Source organism: Cupressus sempervirens, chromosome 2, assembly GCF_028749045.1.
Source record: "Cupressus sempervirens isolate cs-2001-9-10 chromosome 2, ASM2874904v1, whole genome shotgun sequence".
In the NCBI taxonomy this organism is placed as follows: Eukaryota; Viridiplantae; Streptophyta; class Pinopsida; order Cupressales; family Cupressaceae; genus Cupressus; species Cupressus sempervirens.
The window spans coordinates 25,744,476-25,757,115 of record NC_143119.1 but is presented as its reverse complement, the minus strand read 5'-3'; the positions used below and the strand labels follow the sequence as shown (position 1 = coordinate 25,757,115).

At 35.8% G+C, this 12,640-nt stretch overlaps 1 pseudogene; it reads right to left on the bottom strand.

The window, feature by feature from the left end:
* Window positions 1-10,499: 10,499 nt before the first annotated feature.
* LOC149570900 (multicopper oxidase LPR1 pseudogene) lies at window positions 10,500-11,929 on the bottom strand (annotated as a pseudogene).
* Between the last annotated feature and the right edge of the window lie 711 nt (window positions 11,930-12,640).

Below are 12,640 nucleotides of genomic sequence, written 5' to 3'. Positions count from 1 at the left end.
TGTCCAAAGGAGAAGAAACATGTGATACTGGAAAGTATTGCATACCCTTGTAAACTCTATCGTTGAACACTCTATTGTATTGTATGTCTCTTGGAGAAAGGTTGCACAATACTGGTACAGTATCACACTCCTTCTTGAGAAGTGTCACCCAAACCCTAACTGTATCACATGCCTTCATTAGAAAGGTCATATGATACTGGAAAGTATCACCTGGATTTTATAAAAACCTATTTGGGCAGACAGTGGGCAATTTTTAGTTCGATTGAAAGTTTTTCAAATTTTTTTTGGTTATCCTTTATGGTTTTCTCAAATACCTTGGAAATTCATTTTGAATTCAATATGTTATCAGATTTGTATCATTTGCATTCCTGTATGGTTTGTAATTTGTGTTTGGTAGTGGCATTTGGAGATTCGTTGGTTGCTCGTGTTATTGGTAAGCTCTTTCATTGAAATCCTTTTGATCCCTATATGATGTTGTCATGTGCATTCATTTTTGCAAAAAAAAAATCTTTTCTTGTATTGAATCCTTGTTCCAAGGATCTCCGAGTGGGGCATTACATTTTATAAGGCTTTAAAAATTAACTAGATTTTACTTTCATGAATATCTAGTTTTGTGTATCAACACTAAACATGGCTAAGGATTGACTTCCCACAGTTGAAAATTCGTGGCCTTTGGGAATCAAGAAATGGCCTCTCTATACTATGTAAATAATGTTTTTTGGGTCTGCAGAAGGCAAGTAACTAGTTTTACAAGCAAGCCCTAAGCAAGCAAGAAAGGCTTGGTAAGGTACAATGAAAGCCTATAATAGAGTTTTGGTGAATTCAGAGTATTGACACATGCCAATCATGCTTAGTTAATGAAGGAGTAGCATGCTAAGGTTCCATAATCTAGAGGAGGAGTCTGGTTGTGGAGTGTGGTGCAAATTTGTTAAAGCTACATTGTCATTGCCTTTGAAACCCTTGAAATAAGGGTTTTCTGGAGCCATACTGTATAGTCACCATAGGAGCCTAAGACCTAAAAAATATTCAAGCCTAGTTCATTATGAATCAAATTCCTAAAGACACCAAGTGGAATTTTAAAGGGTTTGTGGAGTTATAGCCAGGTTCTTATTTTTAGGAGAGCTAATAAGGGCTCTTAGGGCTATAAGAGCAAATAGAGAAATTTGGAGTTGTGAGTATGGTAGACTTAAAAAAATTATGTAGAATGTCATGAAATATGGTAAGAACAATGGAAAGATGGTTTGAACTTTCTTTTGGCCCTTTAGGTACATTTGGTGAAGTTTTGCCTCACTAGATCAAAAATTGCATAGTTGGTGAATTGAAGGTGGAGGATGGAAATATGAATTGTTGGGAGAGTTTCTTGGTGAAATGGGATTAGGAATGGGTCCTCTAGGTTGAGGTTAGGATTAGTATCCCTAAGTATTCCAAGAGTAGCCTTGGTAGAGCAAGAAAGCTCTAGAGTGAAGAATCTCCCCATCAAAGTGGTATCAAAGCCATAATATTGTGGCTTGTGGTGTTATGTTGTATTCCACTAAGTCGAGTGGATCTTCAAGGATGATCACCAATGGAGATTTTGAAAAGGAGTTAGATGAGAAAAAAAATCTCATGGAAGAGAAGACCAAGTTTGTTGATGAGGCCATAGAAGAGATGAAATATAAGTTAAAGGAGATGGAAGATGCAGTCCAAGCTAAAGAAGATGAAGACTTCAGAAAGGGTAAAGAGAAGGTGAGTTTAGAGGATGAAATACCTAAACCAGATCCTCCACTTGGTGAACAAGAACCATTCCTCAAATCCCTCAAGGCCTTTAGAGGAAAGAATCTAGAAAATGTCTCACTATTCCATGAAAAGATTAATGTAGAGGTGGTCCTAGAATGGATTGAAAGTATTGAAAACTACTTTGAGTGTGAGGGGACAACAAAGGCCCAAAAGGTGAGATTTGAAAAATCTAGATTGGAGGTCAACCATTGACATGGTGGAAGTTTGTGCAAGAGGAGAGAGATAGTAAAGGGAAGAAACCAATATCCAATTGGAAGGCTATGGTAGCAAAGATAAGGGAGACCTATTTTCCAGAAGACTATGAGATTCAAATTCATAAGTAGAGGTAGAATCTCAAGTAAAAGGACCTTGATGTGACTACCTACACTAAGGAGTTCTAAAATTTGGCTCTAAGGTCAAAGGTATAGGAGGTAGAGAGCATCAAGGTGGTAAGGTACTTAAATAGCCTTAAGTGGTCTATTTAGGTGTAGATGCTCAATAATGGTTCACATATGGTTTCATCATCTTTTCATACTAATCCATTCCATTTTCTCATTCTACTAACTCTAATCTTTTGGCCAACTTGATTGTATCTCAATAGTGTCTATTATCATTCATATAATCTTTTACAACAATTGCAAATCATTATGGAACCATTTCAAATCAACTCAAAATCATATCAAATCAACTCAAAATTAGTCTTAATCAACCCAAAACATGTCAAACATCCCAAATTAATCATCATCTATTCAATATTAGGCATTAGTGTGGCTTTTAGTGCCTTAGAAACCTATCAATCTACCAAATCTTTTCAATTTGACCTTAGGACTATCACGGCTCTCAGTGCTAGGTCAAACTATCATTCACATCATCCAATCTTTGACATTTTATAGTCTCTTAGTGTTGGATCATGGCATTTTCAACCATTTAAATAATATTGATAGTGTCTATTGATGTTATTAATCAACCAATCTTGATCTTGTAGAATTTTACAATGCCAGTTAAATGTTAAATATCTTTAATTCATGTCATGTGTCCTTGGCATGTTATCAATTTCAATCAATTGATGAATTTGACCATGGCTTTGGTCTATCTATCATCATCCTATTCAATCTCCATTATCATCGCATTTCATCAAAGGATACTTGTTGAAATTATTTAATCAGTTTGGCCAATCATCTACTAACTTTCTCTAGAGGATTAAATAACCCATGATTTAATCCTATGTCAATTCCAATCAATTTCCATCCCACATTTCTAATTATTCTTCCTAACTAACCTTCTCAATTAATTAATTTTATTAATTAATTGGTTCATCATTCACAAACCATGGAAATTCTCAATTTCCTATGTCATATTTTCCTCCATTAATTCCATTTTTGCTAATTTCTATTTGTGTGGAATAATGGATTTTCAATTCAAATATCCCACATAATATTGACATCATCGTGACACATGGACATAACACATCATGGATTATATCATCACACTTGGATAAGATATGTCATAATTGATATATTTGTATTCCCTTATGCATATCTATGTTTGGCTTCCATTGTCATAAATTCTTGGTTTTAAGTGGGTTTGAGGTGTCATATGATTCATCATAGATCCTATTCCATTTTTAGGCAAGTTTGACTTCCAAGTGTCATACAATCCTACATTTGGCCTCTTGTGTCATATGTGTCATGGATTCTCAAAGGAATCTCTTTGCAAGTCACATATCCAAGTTGAAAAATCCAATGATCTCATCTTTTGTGTTGATTATAAAATGAGCATTCTTCCTCTCATTTGTGGTCCCTAATTCTTAAGTCTTTTTAAGTCCTAGGCTTCTTAGTCATTCTCTCTCTCTCTCTCTCTCTCTCTCTCTCTCTCTCTCTCTCTCATGCTAAAATCACATCTTCTGCCATTCTCATAGCATTATCACTATCTTAGGCTTTTTATTCCTAATTATGTGCACTATAGGAAATTAGAGCTACATCACATGGAGAAGAAAGAAGGACATGGAAGCTAGAAGTGAAAAAGGGAGTTTTAACTTTGTGTTCTTCTTTTTCTTTATTTGGCTTTCATGGTAGACTAGAGGGTGCCAATGTATGCTTATTGAGTTGGTGATTTTCTCATAGTATGTTATAAATTAGCCTATTTCATGGTCCTACAATTGGTGAACCTAACATGAACATGCTTAACTAACCTGGGTTTCTTTTGTTTGTGCTTGTTGGTGTAAAGAAGGAGCTCACTTGGAGGAGTATAATGCTTATTCTCTCTCCTTTATCACACCTATTCTAATTAGGGGGCCTAATAATATGATTTTATGCTCTCATTTATGTATTATGTTAGCTTTCTATCCTAGGGTGTACTCTACTCTGTCAGGGTGCACTTGGAACCCCTACGAGGCAATTTTAGGAGCCTAGGAGCCACCATAACCCCCATCTATTGTTCCCAACTTACCAAATACACATGGAAACCACCAACTATGACCTTCTAGGCTCTAACTACACCATGGGCATAGTCTACACTATCTAGGTGCACTTAGTAGAGTAGTTTTCAAAATTCTAGTTCGTGGGTCTTGTTTAGGGCCCTATTCCCCACAATCTGCACCTGGTCTCCCAACTATGCCCTTCTTAGACCCAAGTTCACCATGGGCATAGTTAGCACTATTTGAGTGCACTTAGGGGCATTGTGAGCCATTCTAACTTTCTGGGATGCAGTTTGCTCTGTTAGAGTGTAGATGGTTCATAGAAAGCACACATTTCACTCATAATCTACATGTAGGGTTTATGTTTACTTCTAGAACCTAGATTAGATGTTTTTGTGTTACTAAGGTCTATTTTTAGCATGTGTAAATTGTTCCATGAAGACAAATCATTGAAAAAATACTAATGTTTGTTTGCAAGACCTTGTCGAAGACCCTATGTGCTTGTCAAAACCATGTATGTGGATTTCCTAGATTAAATAACACTTTTTTTGGTGTATATAATGAACTCTTCTATTCTAATTCACATATCTATGGTGTTTAAAACCCTAGGATTTAAATGGTAATATCCCCTCCCCTCACCATTTATGGATCTTGGGTGTAAGAGATATCTGTGTGACTTCTATAGGAAGCCTGCCTTGGACCAAGATATCTGATATTGGATATGCTAAGGGATGACTTCAGAGTAGTAACAGGCTAAATCCAATTCAATGTTCTAGCTACTATATAAAACTCAATTACAATGAAAGTTGTGTCGGTGGTATAACTACATGACATCTCTCCTCCAATACCCTTATGGTGCATCAAACCTTGGTTCTGAGGACTGGGAGACCTTCTAAGGAAGTTTATGATTCACTTTTTGAATGGAATTTCCTTACTAAAAACCTTATTTTAGTGGTCAAAAACCTTTCTATCCACTAGCTCAAGGGGTCACCCATGCCCATGAAGAGATCCTACATTCTCACAATCCTTAGTAGAGACAATAGTCCCTTGGGAAGTCATGCCCCTTGGGAAGCAGATCTTGGTAGCCCCGAGAAGTGAGTGCACTTTAGGAGGGAGCCTATAGTGCCAAGATTATAAGTTTTTTTTCTTTATATTAGTGTGTATGAACTTTGGTTCAAGTAGGAATCTACTGGATACAATCCTAAAGCCTAGGTTGTGGTGTGTCTTTTCACTTTAATAATAGTTAATCTTGTCTTATTGTGTCTTGCGTGTGTGTAAAACATTAATCAAGATAAAAGCCAACATTCAAATTTACACCTTGGATATCATTTGAACCTTTTCAAAACATCAAACATTATCAAACTGTTACAACCTTTGTCAAACTTTGCAAACTTTGGTCCAAAACCTTCAAAAATTTGAAAACATGGAAGACTACATCACTAGGAGTGCTTGGCGTAACTTATGTTTCATCTTTTTATAACACCCACTTTTATTCACCCTAGTTTTAGCCTCATAATTTCATTATCTAGGCTTTATCTTTCATCTTCTATTCCTCATTGTGCATCCCTCATCTTTCATATTGCATCCGTTAGGATTTAGTTTGCATCCCTTAGTCTTTGCATTGCAACCTCAAAATCTACATCTTGCATCTTTGCATACCTGACCTCCATAATGCACACTTTAACCCTAATTATAGGTGTCCTAAACATCATTTAGAACCTTTATTCTGGTCTTATCATTGTCCTCTGTCATTTGACTCTTTGGAACATCAACCTAGAAACCACAGAACTCCAAAATCACCTCAATTTCAGCCCAGCTTCCCAACTGTGCTTTGAAACTACCAACTGCAACCAAACTGGCCCCAACTCACCATAGGTGTATTTGGTTCTATTTTATTGCACTCAATATTCTACGAACCAATTTTGTACTTCTAGATAGCATTTTGAGGCTTTAGTAGTGTCCTTAGGTACCTAGGTAGGCCCCCTTGTCTCAACAGGCCCTGATCTGCATTCTGCCTCTAGTAGCCATCATTTTCATCACTTAGGACTCCATTCTTTAGGCCATATCCTTCATCCTACATCTCCTACCCAATAATAACATCATCCCTAGCATCCTAACTCTCTAGTATAGCAACCTAACATTCATCCAGATTAGAATCAACAAAAATTCAATCCAACTTCCCAACTGCACCATGAAACTACCAACTATGCCCAAACTAGGCCTAACTACACCATAGGTGTAGTTGGTATTTTTGGAGCACACTTGATTCTATCAGAGCATAGTTGGGTACCTGCATGACCATTTTGGGCCTCCAAACTACATTTTGGTACCCTAAAACTGCATTTAGAAGCCTTTGTAGGTCCTCATTCTGCATATGACCCAAAACAACATATTGCACCCAAAATCTCATTTTTCATCTTAAAAAATTTCCATATTTCATATCCACTCAACATAGTCACAATATTGAGTGACCTAAACATCATTTTGAACCCAAAACCTTTGAATTTACTCCAAAATCTCAACAAAAGTATGAACCCTAGAGTATTTCATTGTGTTAATGGATAATGGATCTTGACCATGGTCATTTTTCCATTTATTTTATCATTTCATTTGGTCAAAATCTATCTATGTTGAGATGGATTTGACTTTTTCATTTTTTTCTTTTCACTTTTGTCTCTTGTTGGTCAAGATCCAAAGCCTATTGTCATAGTTCTAAACTCTTAGGTTAATACCTTTCAAAGATTTCACCTAAGTTCAAAACCTTGCATATATTCTTATCATAACATTTTCATATTCCTAGTGTCACTAAATGTCATTTTGACTTACCCTAGTGGTATATCCCCCTCATTTGCATTGTTCAAAACCCTAGCATCATTCCCACTATCCAACCCTATCAACTTGTCTATCAACCAACTTGTCTCCTTGATCATCTATCCTCATTTTACATAACCCAAACATCACTATCAACCTTAGCACACCATCCCTTTCATATTCCACCTTGCATAGATCAACTTCCAACATCATTACCAAGTCCAAAATCTAATGGTAACCTTCATTTTACATACCCTAATCTTCATTTTGCATACCCTTTAGTTAAAATTCCAAAATGCCATTCAAATTTGTATTTGCATGATTTCTTAGGATGTTTACACCTTGCATATCAAAACCCTAGCTCATTTAGAACTTCCTCACATTGCATAACATCCCTAAACATCTAAAAACCCAAAAAAACACTCATATCTCACATACCCACTTCCAAGTGCATAGTTGGTAGTTTTAGTGCATAGTTCATAGTTTTAGAGTGCACTTGGTAATTAGGGATTTCATTCTAGGTTCCAGAACCTACTCTTCACTTCCATAGCTTGTTTTGCATCCCTAAACCTTAGAAAACACTCAAAATCACTCAAATAATTCATATTTTGCATTTTAGTCACCCTTGCACCTCTATTTACCAACTGTATACCTTATACTTACCAACTACTTACCTTTAAGGCCCCAACTATAGCAAGGGTGCCTTGGTACTGTCTTAGCATAGTTGGTAGTTTAGGTGTGCACTTGGGAGGTAGGGAGTCCATTTAGGTTTTTCTCCACTACATCTACATCCTTACGAATCATGCCAGCACTCACTAGGACACAATAACCTCAGAGACCTAAAGAACTTTATCAACCCTTATTTTCTGAGGTGCCAACACAACCAAAACCTCATGCAAGACCAAAGAAGAGCAAGAAAACCCAAAAAACATTTGACAAAGACCAAATTGAAGCATCACAACCTTAACTTGCAGACCCCTTAAACATGTGTCCACAAGACCACATTAATCAATGGATGACACAACAAACCCTAAGCAACACACCTACCATGAGATTTCCTTCCAACACTTCTCCTACATATGGGATGGTTCAATGGAGTCCTAACTTTGAACCTATATTTTTTTTTATACCACCTAGAGGTGGAAGTGTACTAACCACACCTGATGATGAAAAAACACACTCCTTTGAATTCAACAAACCCAACAAAATTACCTTCAGCTCTAACACATCAAACACACAACAAGGTACTATACACTTAAGTGATGACTGTAACACTAATTGTGGCATCACAGATGAAGAAATGGCTAGGGCTTGTCAAGATAAAACCTTCTAAAAGAACTTTAAACTTTTGGAAGCCTAATAAATTGTCAAATTCAACCCAAACTTGGAGGGGCCCAAGTGCAAACATCAAACTAATTCAACACTAAAAACCATATAGCCTATGATCAATTTGGACTTAGATAAGGGGGAAAAAAAACCTTTAGAGTTTTCAAACACAATAATGACACCTATAAGGTCCCATCAAGAATCAACCATCAAAATCCTCCAAAGTACATTTGAAGATATCAACAGTAATCCCTTGTTTGATGAACCACAACCAATAAAGGGAAACAAGACTCTTCCTAAATATCCCAAAAGGATGTTAAGACTTGATCTCAATCGCATGATGCAACAACAAGATGTTCCTAAAGGGACTTGTACTCTAGGGATGCCAAACATACCTCCTTTGGAGGAAAATCAACAAAGCACACCTTTGCTCCTAACTCTACCATATGTTATGATGTCAAATTTTATGGAGCCTTCCATGAGTGCACTATGTGAAACATCAATTACAACAATCCCTATTGATGCACAAAGGAAAAGTCTTATTTGCATTACACCCATTCCCAAAAAGAAACATGCCACATTGTCAAGTCAATATGATGTCCCTAGGAGAAGCCTCTAACACACAAAGGTATCAAAACAACAACCCAAACATGATGATCAATTCTCAAGGACATAACCAACTCCGCCAAAAACATCAACCTATAGTAGTACAAGGACATAACATTTCCACCACACACTCAACATATCAACAACAACATCAACCACAACAATAACAACCTCAAGTGGTGCAAGCATCCAACATCCCTAACACACAATTGTTAGTGAATAGATTGTCCTTTGAGAAAATGCATGTGTATCTAACCCTAAATGCCCAAGTGAGAGGACTAATTAGCACCAACAATTGGATAGGTTATCATTGGATTGATAACCTTCATCTAAATTTTATTGAGTACAGCTCCCTGTATAAGATATACAAGGAATTAAGTGTGGATTCTTTTGACCAAAAAGCACAAAAGGATTCCTAACATCTAACCATAAATACAGTATAGATGCATAAACTTAATGACTAAAAAGAAAGGAAACAAAATACAATAGATTACACAAAGTTAATTTGTTGTATACTACATTACAAAGGACAAAGATCAAAGGAACAACTTCCATCCTCTCAAGAAAAGAAAAATCAAAGCTTCAAAGAGATCTTGATTTTAGAATGTGTTCAAAAAATAGCAACCTCAAATGCACTTAAAGAAAACTAAAATTTACAAAAAGACAACCATCAGTGGAAAGTAAACTGCCTAAACATAAAGTTCTAGTTGTAGTCATCTTTCAAATCTCCCTTCTTTAAGATGTAAAATACTACATAGATCTTATTACACACTACATCAAATTTACTATCTAGAAGAAAATGTAAACCCTCCCCCATACATTACATTTGAAATCAAATTCCCCTTTCATAAGCAACACAAAGTCTAGCAAAATAAAGCTTTATTTTTCTATAGCTCCAAAGTTTTTCTTCTTTTTTCTAGAGAACTAAAAATCTCTTTGTGGACTGTCTTTTGTTTGGGTAACTGATTCTTGGAATAACTCCTCCGATGCCTTGGAATTATCTTCTTTCTTTTCAGATTCCATGATATGCATTTTTATTACCTATTGAGTTTATATAATTAATTAAACACACCAATTATTCCCAAACAGGAGTCTTCTTTTATCCTTTTCATTAAAATATCATAAGTGTTGCTTATGATATGTAAACACAAGCCTCTGTTAAAGTGTGATGACAAGTGGCTTGATTTTACTGCTTGGGTGCATAACTCCTTATAAATATATTGTATTTTCTTTCATGAAACCCAATATTCACCAAAAATGAGCTTGGTCCTCTATGTATTTTCACCTATCAAAACTACCTGTGATATTATTGAAGTATCAAAGCCTCCAAACATAGTTTCTTTCACTATTGTCACTATTAGTATCCCATGGGATAAAGTGTGTGTGTGTGTGTGTGTGTGTGTGTGTGTGTGTGTGTGTGTGTGTGTGTGTGTGTGTGTGTGTGTGTGTGTGTGTGTGTGTGTGTGTGTGTGTGTGTGTGTAGATAGATAGATAGATATAGATATAGATATATGAGTTTGTAGATGCATATGCCTCTGTTGGTATCTTTATTTGCATCATTTCTTGATACCATGATAGTCATGTTTTATAAGAATGGTATTTCAAACATACTTGCGAGTGTCTTAACTACATTCTTCCAATTGCCTTCATTAGCAAGGGTTGGAATCACTTTTCCCTTGGCATACTTTTCTAGTTTGCACATCATTATATCATTGATCATCTCCATGTACATTTGGAAGTCCATCATGTTTAACAATCATGTCTACTCCAAGACTACAAATAAACCAAGATGAATATGGAAAGTATGACTATGCATTACACTTGTTGGCTCCTTGTTTAGGTGTCTCAGTGATAGGGGCATCATATGTTAAGTTGTTGAAGCACATACTTGTTCCCATTCTATTCTTAGAATTATCATACTCATACATGGTAATGTATCATGTTTCTACAGATTCATTCTTATTGGCATGAGGATTCCTAAACAAAGTCCCAGGAACACCATCATCAACTTTGGACTTCATGCTTTGAATGAAAAAATTTAAAACATGGTTGTTTAGATCATTTACTCTAGTTCCTTCAGGGTATGGGTATGGTGCACTATTTGTTAAGATGACCTTATTGGTAGATGATTTATTAAAATCTATGATTATGCCTGCAATCTCTGATGGACCTAGAACTGATTTCTTGATAGTTGTAGGCCAGTGTAAATATGTGGATTCTAATCCTATTTGTATCATAGACAATCAGATACTTAAAGCCAATGTAAAATATCTAGCGTTGGCTGCATTTATAATTCTGAAATAGTATTTTTCTCTCTACACACTCATGTAAGGCCATGCCTTCCCATTCACTACAATCATATCTCCAAAGTATTGTGACTACCACTAGGGATGAATTGAAGGATTGTTTCCTATGGAGTTCATGTAAAGAGATCCATCATTGTTAAAATTGTGATGGAAGAGAACAAGACTGTGGTCATATGGACCAGTTGGAAGCTTCATAGCCTTCTCAAAGGAGGGGCTATGAATTGTATATGCACCAACCAATCCTACTAAAAGGTTAACTCTTGTTAACCCCAAGGTGTGGTCATGGTACCACAAGTTTCCTAGCTATTGAACATTAAGGTAAGTGTAATTAATTTTCTTCCATGCAGGACCAGTGTCTTGGGAATGATCACTATCCCAAACTTGAATATGTTGTCACACAAATTTCTTGCATTCTTTGGTCCTACATACTCACCACCATAGTTTGATATTTTGCATGTTCAAGCTTCTACTCCAAGTCACCAAGTGTAGATGATGTGAAGAGAAATTGGGTTTTTCCACCAAGCCCGATAACCTATCCAATATGTGCATCCCTTGAGAATAGATTTAATACACCTATTCAATGTCTTCTTATCTTCTTATTCATACATCCCCATGTGTTGGTCCCCTTAATTCAAATATTTTCCTTGCAAATCTAATCTTATTCACAAATTTCTTTATCCATAAAATCAGAGAAATGCCTGACTGCCATGTTATTGTAGAAAAATTCCATATATGAATACCATACCAATTACACCCAATAGAAAGTTGATAAGAAGGTAGAGAAGAAGGGGCAATTTTCCTGGCATTGCATAGAAAATAGTGATGCATTGCACATCATGAGTAGTGAGATCTCTCTTCAACTATCCATAATCTACATGAGCTTTCTTTCAAAAGACCCAAGCTCATCTATTATTTCAATTTTAATGCTATTAGCTTCCAAATCAAAACCATGGGATGAGTAAGGTATCAACATCAAACCATTAGTGCTTTATTTTTTTTAGTCTATGAGTTGCTTAATTTACCGACCATCGTATGCGATGACATACTACTCAATCTTCATTTTCAAGTTCCCTAGTAGGCTATTAACTTGATACTCACTAATGTCAAAGTAATATAATCCCAAATAGGACATTTGAGTTCTCATTTTATTGATCAAGGCTTCATAATAGGACTTCAAAGTTTAATTTAAAAATCTTCTAACATGGATCAAGAAGTCAACCTTACTTAGGTCTTCTAGATTACTTGTAAGATGACTAACTCTAAATCTTCTAAATCATCATAATCTGAAACTCTAAATCTACAAACTTTTGAATGAATAATCTGCACTCTGGAACAATCCTCTGAATACATTTGTATCAAACCACTAATTTCATTTGAACCTTTGAAACTTTTGAATGATGGAATCTGATCATGAATTATG